General features: G+C 37.1%; 1 protein-coding gene across 13 annotated transcripts in view; it reads left to right on the plus strand.

Moving 5' to 3' along the window:
* Positions 1 to 13290, plus strand: part of camta1a (calmodulin binding transcription activator 1a) — a 356861-nt gene that overhangs the window by 9913 nt on the left and 333658 nt on the right. The gene's annotated exons all lie outside the window — the stretch shown is intronic.

Consider the following 13290-nt stretch of genomic DNA (forward strand, 5'->3'; position numbering starts at 1 on the left):
CCAATAAGCATTAATCCACAAATGACTTGCTGTTACTTTGAAAGCTGTTAACTTTTTTAATGTGGCTGACACTCCCTCTGAGTTCAAACAAACCAATATCCCGGAGTAATTCAGTTACTCAAACAGTACACTGACTGAACTGCTGTGAAGAGAGAACTGAAGATGAACACAGAGCCGAGCCAGATAATTACTCGTTTTATATTATTTTTCCAACAAGTGCTTGCGGTGTTCGGCCAATCACAATGCACTGGGTCAGTTGGCCAATCAGAGCATACTGCGTTATAGAGCATAGAGGCATAGAGGACCTACAATAAAGTACAGTATTTGAAAAAATAATGTGTTTTTTGAACATTAAAGCATGTCAACATATTCTATTACAACAAATACACCAAATAATAATCTTTAAAAAAGCATTGTATTACCACTAGTTTTAGTCGGTTCAGTTTGTCTCTGTCGGGTCTTAAATGTCATCTCCATGCGATACGTGTGTGTTCCTATGTTCTGAAGAAAATAAAGTGTTATGCTGCTGGATCTTCTGCGTCCTCCGCTCTCCTTTGTATCCTCGTTGGATAGTGGTAATTTGTTGTATTTTTTTTTATTTTACATAAGCATTTGTTCACCACAGTGTGATCATCCCATTCAAAATAACATTCAAATAGGATCATTTAGGAGCTTTTAAGTGCTGGAAACAGTTGTGTGAAATGCTTGTAAGTCATTGAAAATTGCTTGAATTTCTCTCTCAAAAGCCTGTACAAACACTGAAATGAATTAATTTATTAATAATATTATAACATTCGACTATTTCTGCCATAACACCATGGTTACAGTAAGCATTATTACTTCTGGTTCTCTACATCAGCGCTGTTTGATCGGTTTATAACAGAATTCTTTGCTGGATTTGAATGCTTCTCAGTAAATCTCGCAGTGAGTAAGTTTAATATTCATTCTGCGGCTGAGTTCAAAGGCTGTCACTAGATCTTGCAGCACTGTGCTAAAATAGTGTTGTGAAATCAACTATGGTTCCTGAGTAATGACCTGTTCACACTACAAGCGACAAAGCAACAAATTCACATTATTTTTAACGGAGAACTGGCGATTTCTGGTGGCAAGTGCAACAGTTGGTGTTGGCGACAGATGGAGGATGTCCAGAAAAGGCTCTGTTTCGTATTCAATTTTATTTGTATGTATGTATTTAATTTAAATTTATATTATATTTAGTCTTTTGCTCCAAAATTTTGTATATAATGTCAAGAAACCCGATTTGCTGTCAAGGCAACCAATAGTGAGAACGCCCACTAGCAACCTCAACGCCAGCCCCTGGTGAAATGCAGCGCTGTCACTGCTAGTGTGAATGCAGCTTAAAGCTGTTCTGAGCTCAGACAAGTTTGTTTGCCAGCTGTTAAATGATCCGTGCTGCGCAATTCAAATGAGTAGCAGGATTTTCAGTGCGGCAGAAAAAAAATTGATATTTGGTCGCAGTCTGGAGCCCTGGTATGCATTAATTAGCATGTACAGTTAAATATAAAATATGACTGGTACTGATTTATCAGTCAACCCTAAATAGTAATGCTAACATTGTTCATTTGCATGTTGTTAAATTAGACACTTGTTTTATTATAAAATTAAATTAAACCAAATAGATTCCAGAAACAGAATAGGGAAATTGAAATATAATTTGGGTAAAATTAAAGAGATTTCATAGGACTCTACTCATCCTCATGCCATTTGAGCCACATTACACTTGTCATAAGCATCCATTAACATTTGCTTTCTCAGTGTACTTCATTAAAAATGAACTTTTATGACATTTTTGGAAACTAAATAGTGTGCAATCCAGTTACTTTTGTAAAACAGAATTTTAGTTAATCGATTTGGGATTAATCTTTTTTCCTAGCATTAACATAGCTACTTAGCATAGCTTGCTAAAACTAGGCTGGGGATTTCCATCTCCCAATATGCTTTGCAAGGAACTTTAAGAAATTAATGTTGAAATTAAGTGCTATTTTTATGTGATTTTTTAGCAATATGAGAAAAGGGATAGACTTGTTTTTATCTCTGTAATGTTTTGTTATGTTGGGATTTAGAAGAGTTGTTGGTGTGTTTTGTGGGGTTCCACTGTGGTGAAGAGTGGAGCCTGTGCTAAGGTTGTGGAGTGTGCTTTATGCTACTAAAAATAATTTTCTGTGCAAGAATCAACGGAGTCTTTTCTTCCTTTAATTTCTTTCATTTTTTTTCTCTGTGATTTATTCTGACACTGTGTCAAATAAGGCAAATAAAAAATTGTATTTAACGTGCTAACATGTGCTAATTCTTGCTAGCTGCAGAAGATTTGGTTGAGTTAGTTTTATGTGTTTGATTTTGTTGTATTTACAGTGGTTTCTGCTAGACAGTGTTTTTGAATTTATTCAGTTTATGAGTTTAGAATTTAATTTAATGTTTAGGAAACCTGTTTTCAAAGTTGCGGAACCACTGTTCACAATTCAATGAAGTAGTTTGTGTGTGTGTGTGTGTGTGTGTGTGTGTGTGAGTGTGTGTGGAAGAAAGTTGGAACAACACATGGGTGTATAAATGATGATAGCATTTACATTTTTTGGTGAATTACTTTTGTAGCAGAATCAAAAGAAAGCCTTGTGAACACATGGAGATTAGACAGAGGTCTCTATTCTTGAACAACAGAAGCTATTTTGATTCTTCTGAAAGCAGCATCAACTTTTTTCTCAGGGAGTTAAATTTAGATGACAGCCCAATCTCTAGACGGCACAAGCTTGCCTGAGAAGTCTGTGGCCCCACCAGGCCTTAGTGTAAATTGAGTTCATCAGTTGAGCTGTGATAGCAGGATCAGAGGTTCTGTGCAACGGCAGACTTCTAACAAATAGCCCAATGGCTACGGCTCTTCAATAAGAGCAGCCAGAAATTCAATGATGGAGAAAAAAATTGGGTTTTACCAGATCATTCAAAAAAAAAAAAAAAGGGAAGCCCAGTCTTTTCATCACATTGGTTGTGCTTTTGCCATATATTTAATGCCTGATATATAAAAACTTTATAATATTTCCTCATAATAGCAATTTGATTATTATTTCAAGTCAGTTGTCTTGCTCACTGGTCACAAGAACCTTTTTAGATCACTATTGAATGGATCGATACAGCAGTTGAGAGTGGCTTTGCAAATAGTATCTGTTCTAATGTTTAGTGACTTTATTGGTGGACTATGGGGGAAATGCTATAGTCTCTCATGTTTTCATTATGTTCAGGGTGACACTGCCAATTGCCTACAGCGTGTTATGGGGGGATGCATATCGAAGCAAATGTCAATAATGTATTTGTGTATTTTGACACAACTAGACCCAAGCTCTGATAAAGCGACCACATAATCGTAATCACCTTTGAAAGTGCCTGAATTGATGTAATGTGCTATTGATATTTTAAACCATGACTGATGATAACTTTTAGATTGAAGGTTGAATAAACTGTCCAATGGATCTTGCCGAGGGAAGCAACAATTAAAAGCAAGTGTCACTCACTGCAGAAGTGCACAGAGAGAGAGAGAGAGAGAGAGAGAGAGAGAGAGAGAGAGAGAGAGAGAGAGAGAGAGAGAGAGAGCAGAGACTTTTGCGTTGTGGATGATATTGATTTTAGATTTGTTTTTTTTTTTCAGACCTCTCAAGTTTCATGACCCACACTTGTCTCCAGGGTGAGACTAGCTCAAGCTGGCGTGACTGATATTGTTAAAGCTCCTAAACCATCTCCTTCAGGAGTGGCATCTCGGATAATCTCAGGATCAGTCACCTTCTCCCTATAGAAATATATGTCCACTTCTGTACAACACACTTGGACTTCTATATGACAAACAAGTACCCAGATTCTTGAGTAATTGGACATAACAGCAATGGCTTAACATTTCACACCAACAGAAATGCAGAAATATGTCTCAAAAATGGACCTTATTTGTATTTTTGTGTAGGTTATTTCCATATTAGCCATTTCATCATATAGCAGTTTGCTTAATCACTGAAAGTGACTTTCAGTCCATGATAGTAATGCTGTATTTGGAAGTGGTTAGAGGGTGTTCCTCCTTATCTAAATGCTGGGATCTTTCTTTTTTTGTAAATATGTATTTCAGAAATTTTCAGGCAATTTGACCAAAATCTTAAAAGCAATTAATGAATCAAACTAAATATGTCACCATATATATTTTTATGTTGTTTTATTGTTATTCAAAAGTTATGCTTGTTAACATTAGTAAATGCACTGTGAATTAGCATGAACTAACAATGAATAACTGCATTTTCATGAAATATCATTAAGAAAGATTAATAATATACAGTTAATAATAATAACAACAGTAATAAATGTATTGTTCATTGTTTGTTCATGTTAATTAATACATTAACTAACGTTAACTAATGGAACCTTATTCTAAAGTGTTACCAAAATTTCTTAAGCTTTTGATGCGTTCCAGCTGGTTTTTGAGCCCTTAAGTCACAACTTCAAACCACGACTCACGACATTGTAGCATTCCGGGCAAGTCACGCCAAACTGCCTGAGCGCAAGGAGTTGTAGTAGCTAGATTATTAATTGGATTGCAACGTTATATTGTCCTAAAGTCTATTTCTCACTGTGTATTACTTCCATAAACACCACACCCATAGGGGCTGCCATTGTTGTTTCGCGGGCTATGTGATGTCAAAGCGCCGAACTGGGAGTACATCGATCTAGCATGAGTTCACGGGTGGGAAGTCGCGGGTTTGACTGCCGTTCCAGTGCACTTTCACAGGTAGAATGGTGGAAAAACACGGATTACTGGTTGCCTCGAAAGCAGCATTTTTTAGGCATAATTAGTCAGTAATAAAATAAGAATGAAAAAAAAAAAAGAACTGATCCAAGATACTGTAACACTACTGATTGATGAAGAAGATCAATCAAGAGCTCATAACAAAACAGATAAACTTAAATTCTTTTAATGAAAAGCCACAGGCAGAAGAAGGTAATATTCCAAATGCAAGCAATAACTGACAAAGACCAGAACAGAGTGGGAGTAGGGTGGCTAGTGAGGGACAGGCAGGTGAGGATTATTAACTAATAAAGACATAAAAATGGCAAAACTAGGGTCGTTTCTCAATACCAAGTATGCAAAGTTCTGACTTTCGTCCTTGGTAATTCAGAATTCGCAAGTTCCACTCAGGAGTGCAAACTTCTGAGGATGGGAGGATGCAAGTCCGGTAATTCTGCAAATAGAACAGCAGTGTACTTGATAACGTCAGTCAGCTCGCTTTGGCTACTCCGGTTATCTTCACTTTATGTATGACAAAATATGATATCAAACACCACTGGCTATTTTTGTTTTCATTTAAACATATTAACCGGGGACATAAATACATTATAGTGAAACAAAATATTATATCAACAGCATTGCCTCTTTTGTTTCATTTAAAATATTAATAGGCTTACAAAAATATGGTTCATGCAACGAGTAAGTTACATGCATTACATTAAAACCAAATGTTATCAAACACCACTGCCTTGTCGTTTTCTTCAAAATATGAAACCCAACCCATTTAGTCTTCATTTTAAAAATATAAACCATTAATATGTGGTTTATTGAAAGTGAAAGTGAAAGTGAAGTGACATTCAGCCAAGTATGGTGACCCATACTCAGAATTTGTGCTCTGCATTTAACCCATCCGAAATGCACACACACAGAGCAGTGAACACACACACACACTGTGAGCACACACCCGGAGCAGTGGGCAGCCATTTATGCTGCGGCGCCCGGGGAGCAGTTGGGGGTTCGATGCCTTGCTCAAGGGCACCTAAGTCGTGGTATTGAAGGTGGAGAGAGAGCTGTTCGTGCACTCCCCCCACCCACAATTCAGTCCGGCCCGAGACTAGAACTCACAACCCTTCGATTGGGAGTCCAACCCTCTAACCATTAGGCCACGACTTCCCCCTTATTGTGCACATATACTGTGATTATCTTTACTGTATAGCCTATAATAAAATGAAATATGACAAGCACAACTCCTTTTTTGTTAAATGTCAGTTTAATTAAGAATATCGCCATTATAAAATAATGAGTATAAAGTATAAGACACTTATGTAATAGGAAATAACGACAAAAGCAAATAATTTTGCCAAATGATTGCAACAAAGTCAGCGTGGTATTATGATGAATAAATAAATAATTAATTAAATATAACTTTGTGCTCAGTGAAGTGTGACAGCCTGTTAGATTAATCCAAAACAAATTTTACCTCATGTTTAACCACTGCAGAGACATCAGAGCCAGTGGCAAATGTCAGAAGGACTAGCCGAGGGGAGGCTGCTCATGGCGGATACATGAGCACTGAGCGCCTGGTATTCGCGTGGGTCTCACATCTCCGAAATGGATGAAGCAAATGTTCAAATAGGCGTTATCTTCATAAATAAACCAGATTTAAACAGCTACATTCTCCCCTGAAATACTCTTAGAACTGCATTTCATGAGACAATAACAGTAATATTTTGCATGTTATGCAGGTTTTCTCCTCCACCATTAGGGCTCGCTGGTTGGTGCGGAAAGCATTCTGGGATACCTACCGTCTCAAGTTAGCAGAAATCACCTCTTGATACATCCTTGATAAAAGGGGCAAAAGCACTGAATGATTTGTTCTCTTTCTTTAATTGTTTGATTAACATTAAGGATATAGACAGCAGCAGGTATAATTTCTCCCAACTGTTCACTTAAGACATAACTGACTGTGTTTAAACTAGGGACATCACAATAACAAAAATCTAGTCGGTACCGATACCACTAAAAGTACATGATACTCTATACCAAGTTGATACCATGGGAAAAATAACATTGATACTTAAACATTAACTCCTTTATTTAACAATACAAAAATTAGTGGCACTTGGCCTATAATACACATGCAAACACCTATACTCTGAATGCAAGCATTAGTCTAAATTCACTGACATACTGGAAGGCCAAAAATATTTTTTAAAACCATTAACTTAAACAACAATTAATTAAACCAGTAATATTAGTCAATAATGATAATAAGGATAATCCGCTGACAGATACACAACGACTGAACAGGCTCGTGCTTTCAGAGCTGCCCACTCTCATTTAAATGTTCCACAATCATATTCATATATTGTTGGCATCTTCCACGTTTAGTTCTTCTCTGGGCTTGTAGGCAACATTTTTTCTTTACCCTAGGGCAGACTGAAACACTTCCAAGCGTATGTTCTGCATGCCTCCATCAGTTGCAGCCTTGCTAGTCACTACCTTCAGAACATCAGTACCATCGGTACTTATGCTACTGAAGAAATTCAAGTACCGGCAGGATTTTAAAATGTTTATACCAACTTGATACCGTAGTATCAGTTCTCGTGATATTCCTAGATTACATAAATACTTGCCATTAATTTCATTTTAAATTCAGTAACATTACGCCGAAGGTGTCAGTATTTTGCAGCTAACTTGAAGTGGACAGACTTGTGGAGAAGGTAGTTGTCCTCTCTGAAATAATAAACAGTCCCGTTACAGGCATTTGTAAAAGCAAAAAGCAGCAACATGTCTTTCGGGAAATTCTGTGTTTGCAGTTTGTAAGTGTTGGACTGTGGCCCATCCCACTTCAAACCCCCCAATTCCCATAATCCAACAGTAAAAAGTTGTGAGTTGGAAACAAGCCGTGTCTGTAGACACAGCTGTGTCAAGACCTGCTGGTGTGATATTTTTTCCATCCTACCTGCCCTTCTAATGAGAGAATTCCCTTCTGAGTGGGTGGCAAGCAGAAGCAGAAAAACCTTTTCTGTCCCTCCACTTGTTCCTCATTTCTCTCTAACTCTCTCTCTGTTTGTGGGAGCTCTTACTATAGGCTATCTATTATACTCTCTTGGTCCTCTATCTATTCTGTGCTTTTTTTCCCCTCATGCACCTGACTGGAGAGTTGCTTTCTCCTGATCAGGGCTGCTGTAGTAATTGGCTGCCCCCTCAGCTCGGCTCAGCACAGCACATCTTCCAATATAACAGTCTACAGTTTCAGCCTGCCTTGCACTTTAGGATCTGACAACTAAATTGTTGTTCACGGGTAGGGAGACAGAATTATGTTAATGTCCACATTGTCACCGGTGTTTAGGCAGGAAAATAAAGGAAACAAGATGGCATTGGAGGCTGGAGTTACACAGCAGGATGTGCCGTTTACATCCATGGGATCAAAGAAGGAAGAAGAGTCGCTATGGCTGAGGCCCAGCAGACATAGTCGTGGCTGGAGCTGGGTTGTTAAACCAGACTACATCTTCTGTCTTGTTGGTTTGCAAGACAGTCCATGATAGGGTGATCCAGCTGCATGGGTAAATCTAGTCTAAGTGGAGGTTTCAACCAAGCTGATCTCATGGCAATTGGTACATATTTAAGAGATGGCTAATTTGTATGAATTTGTATGACCTCATTCGTACAAATGCATATGATTTGTGCTAAATCATACATATTACATATAAATATTAGCCATATAAAGTTAGCTGGCAAAATTGTATGCTTGATATTGGGGAAACACCATAATTAAATTCAGTAATATCTGACAGCTTTTAGATGCCATTTATAAAATCCAGTTCAGTTTAGTCTTTACAAGTTCAAGTACTTGTCTGGTGAATCTATTTACACAAAAATCATTCCAGTACATGCTGTTTTAAATATGCATTTTAGTGGTATAAATGTGAATATGGATTTAATTTAAAAAGAAAGAATTAGTTTCATTTTGCTGGAATGCTCCCATAATTTAATGTTCTGTATACTTTTTAATCCACAAATTAAAGCACTTTGTGTGTTGATTTTACATAAGACATTTTTCTGTGTTCATACTAGCAGAAAAATGATATTGGGTGAAGCTGGCTGCAGTCACCAATCTAGATTCAGCTTATCAATTAAGTCATGGATAATATTATCTCTATGTTTTCTTGAATTTAATGTCTAAATGCACATATGCACACATAATGGCTAAGCTTTCGTCGGACTTCTGCTTCACCAGTGTTTCTGCTCATAGTCATAACAGCCCCTTTACTCTGAATTTTGTTTTGTCGTTTGTTCTCTGGCGCTCTCTACAACTTTCTTTTTATTTTTTTATGATGCCAGAGCTCATTCCCAGTCCCCGAGCCGCAGTAATGTCAGATAAGGGTGTGTGTTGACACTGATAGACTGCTCTTTATTAAAGCAGCCAGCGTTCGAACTTTAGTGAATTAGCATTCTGCTCTGTTCTCTGTCTGCTTTTAACTGCGGAGCAATGAGCCCTCATTTCAGTGCCATTCATTTTATTTGGTGAAAAAGGACCAAAGCCCAAACATCTCAAGAGGTCTTTCAAGTTGTGCTCTGGGAGGAGTTAGATGGGATTTTATTAGTATGAGGGGTTTTTAATTAACAACCAGTCATCTAATCAGAGCAGTGAATGTTTTCCCCTCTCCTGGATGTGTGCTTATATTCAGCACAAGTCAGTTTCATACCTGTCTTCAAGTCCCTAATAGCATTTTAGACTGATAAATGTCTGCTTTTACTTCACAGCGAATATGGTGGACAGTTTATTTGAGCTGTTTTACCATTTAATTATCACCCCTCACACTAATTTATAATCCTAATGTTCCATTTTGTTATTCTCAAAACAGATAGTAGCTCACTGAACTAACTGTCTTATGTGGAAACTTATATCAGTGTGCAATAATGGCTCTGGAACAGTTGAGCAACCACCAATAAAATGAATGAGAATGCTAAACTTTATGTTGGGTTTATAGACCTCCTTGCTCTGAAGTAAATTATGTCATCAGTAGGCGTGTCAAAGGGAATGTGTTTCTTGGCTCTGATGGGTGGTAGGCCTTGGGTATGTGCTGAATATGTGTGTGGTCTGAAATTATTACAAAAGGGCAGGTATTAGAGTCTTGGCCAGTCTGAAAGGGCTCCGCCCACACTGTCTGATCTCTGTCTGATATTGTCTAGAGATGACCAAGGCCTTTCACCACCCGCTGATCTTCGTAATCTTTCATCAAAATGTAATAAGCATTCAAGTCTGGCTCTATTCTGCTTTGAAACGCCCACTTTTCACGACCCAAGCAATTCCTGATGGGTAAAATGAAGTGTCACCATACACTACCAAAATGGTAGAAAAGCTATCATTGGAGTGGTCCCCTTTAGATTGTACTAATAGCACAATTTGTGTACACTGTAGGTACTAATATGCCTTTTTAAAGTACTACTATATCTTTTGAAAGGGAACTGTCCCAGTGGTAGCTTTTGTAAAAAAAAATTTTTTTATTCTGTTAGGCTTAAAAATGTTTCATAATTTGCATATATAAAATGGGTAGTGAATGACATTTCTTGTTCTTTAAATTGTTCTTCATGATTAAATTCACATATTTGTATTTTACAGAATACCCATTTTTCAGTGTAAATATTTATGGCTTTATTTTAAAATGATTGGGCCATTATGTTTTTGACTTTACCTTTGCTTTCACTTTTGACACTGGTTGCAATACAGATATTTTTTTCTGTGTGTGGGAGGGTGGCTCGTCGTCATTCGTGAGCAGGTGCTCTATGCTAATGTTAATTGAGTGAGTCAAATGATTCCAGATACCAGTCTCAGCTCTCTACTGTAAAACTCATTTACCCTTGTACAATCTCTCCCATCAGTGTATGCCACATTCAGCACATACTCCAATCTCCAGAATTATCTCCATGCCCCAAACGAAAGAGCACAGAGAGTCACACTGTTGTTTCACGGTCTTATCAGGTAGCTGTAAACTCTTTGTTAGGACCTTGCTCCAGGCTGGGATTACTTCTCAGTGAGCTGTTTTCCCCCTCTCTCTCTTTAAAGATTTCACAGTCATCCTTTAAGTCCATATTCTCCAGTATTATCTTTTATAACTTTAGACATCCAAACATCTGAGCAAATTAAAAATAGAGGTGTAATAGAATGGACGGGCAGGGTGACTTTGCCTTTAAGAAGCACTGGGGACATGTGGGTTTGCCATTTGAAGTGTACATCTTTGATTTCTGGTCAGCTTGTGCTTGAGACACAGGTCTTTGTTTTATATTCACAAACAGAAGCCTGAGCTTTTGTGGGGTTCTCAGACAAATTGAAAAGGGTTCAGGTAACAAGAAGCGCTCACTTGAGAATCACATTCCTTGAATAAAGTATAAGACTTTGTTGAGCACAGTCACTGTAAGACATTTTCAAAGGTGGCATAGCTAGACAGGAAGGACAAACTAAAAGTCAGTCCCTCTAAATTGAAACACACTATTTTACGAAATTCTTGAGAATTCTTATATTTATTAAAATGATAATATATATGAAAATTAAGCAATTCGATTTTCATGAAATAATGGGTAAACTATTACATATACAAGTTAGAATAACTATCTGCCACCGATTTACAATTCTAAGATAATAAAATAATTTCTCACAGCAATATTTAATGTCTGTATATTTATTTAATCGGCTAGTAGCTGTGTAATGAGTGGAAAATAGTCAGTAGGTCATTATCCATTCAGGGTGATAAAGAGACCTCTACTTTGTGTCAGAGGGTTGATCACCCTGTCAGAGTTTGCTTTCGATAATGACCGGCTGACTGTATGATATCCCTCACTCAGCTCATATTCAACCTCTTCCCATCACACCACTGTACTATTATAATGAGGATTATGGCAAGTAAAGCAAATCTGTTCTGACTTTGTAGAAAATGATAAGTGATGTTTTTGTACATTTTTCATTGAATGAAAATATTATTTTGGGTGCAGAAGACAAAAAAAAAGACAAAAAAAAAAAAAAAAAAAATATATATATATATATATATATATATATATATGAAGAGAGAGAGAGAGAACTAGAGATCTGTAACATGATAATGTCATTTATATATATGGATAAGGCCATATTTTTTTGGTCCAAACTGATCATAAAATCCTATTTTATGACATAAACAGATGTGTGCAATATCAGTTGATTGTCTGACAGCTATGAAAGATTCACATTTGGACCAGTTTAGCTGATGCCACTGTCATTTGAGAGAAGCAAAGATCTTTCTCGCTGATATGGAGAAAGAGGCCCTCATATTAGGGTTATTTAAATTTTGCTTAATCGTCCGACAGTGTAAAAAAACCTGTCAGACCTGGAGATTCGTAATTGGCTGTAGCATATGTGTCTTGATTTGTCATCAATGACGCGAGTGGCGACAGAACACATGGTGACGTGTAAGCGCATTAGCTTAGAGACAGAGGAAATAGAACTGATTTTGCAAGCATGCTCATAACCACATTTACTGGATTTGGTATAGCATCTCATTCGCAAATGATAGACGATTGTTTGTCACAATTACAGCCTTAGGAAAATGGCGGGGGTGTTTTTGACAGTGACTCAGGCATATTATGTCATATTTTTGACTCCCTGTTAGGGTGTTTGTTATGGATTAGACATCCTGTCACTGTGCTGGTGCTCAAATGTAGGCATAAAGTAATGACTTAGACATGAGCATAGAATTGAGTCCCTTTGAATATATTCCTGTTTTTCTTATTTTATTTTATTAGCATAACGTCAAGGCATCTGAGAAAATTAAAAATAGATGTCTTACGCACATTTGTTTGCTTCACAGTAGACAGCTGTCTACATTGTAGTGGTCTATATATATATATATATATATATATATATATATATATATATATATATATATATATATATATGCATGCACACACCACATTGTGTAAAAATCATTTTCCCAAAAAGGCCTTTTACAGATTCCTGTATTCAGGCCGGTCAAAGCTTTTTTTCCGTCTTTCATCCATTCATCCATACTCCTGCAGGGGTTTTTGTGGAATTTAATGTGAATGTCATGTGGGTGTGGGTGACAGACGAATGTATAATCAGCAGTTGGTTTTAACAAGGTGATTATAATTGAACTCAATTTACAGTTGTAGACAATTTCATTGTAATTTAGAAATTCTGCTGTGAAAGTGAACTTTCATTTAACAATGAAAGTTAAATGGCAATGATTTGACTGGCCTGCCAAGCCCTTAGGAATGGGAACGAGAGACAGACAGGGTAAGAATGGAAGAAAACCTGATATATAGCCCTGCCTTAATTGCCCCTGAACAAATTGTATTCCCTTTTTCTTTTATCTTTAGCCAGCATTTGTGCTTTTTACTGTTCTTTCAAGCAGTCACGGTCAGGGGGGCTGTGTACTTTATTGGGTAGTTAAAGTCTTAATAAAGCTTAGCATGAGTTCCCCTTAAGCCCTTGAGAGTGGACTTTCACTACAGAAACACTT

Source organism: Carassius auratus, chromosome 23 (assembly GCF_003368295.1).
Source record: "Carassius auratus strain Wakin chromosome 23, ASM336829v1, whole genome shotgun sequence".
Lineage (NCBI taxonomy): Eukaryota > Metazoa > Chordata > Actinopteri > Cypriniformes > Cyprinidae > Carassius > Carassius auratus.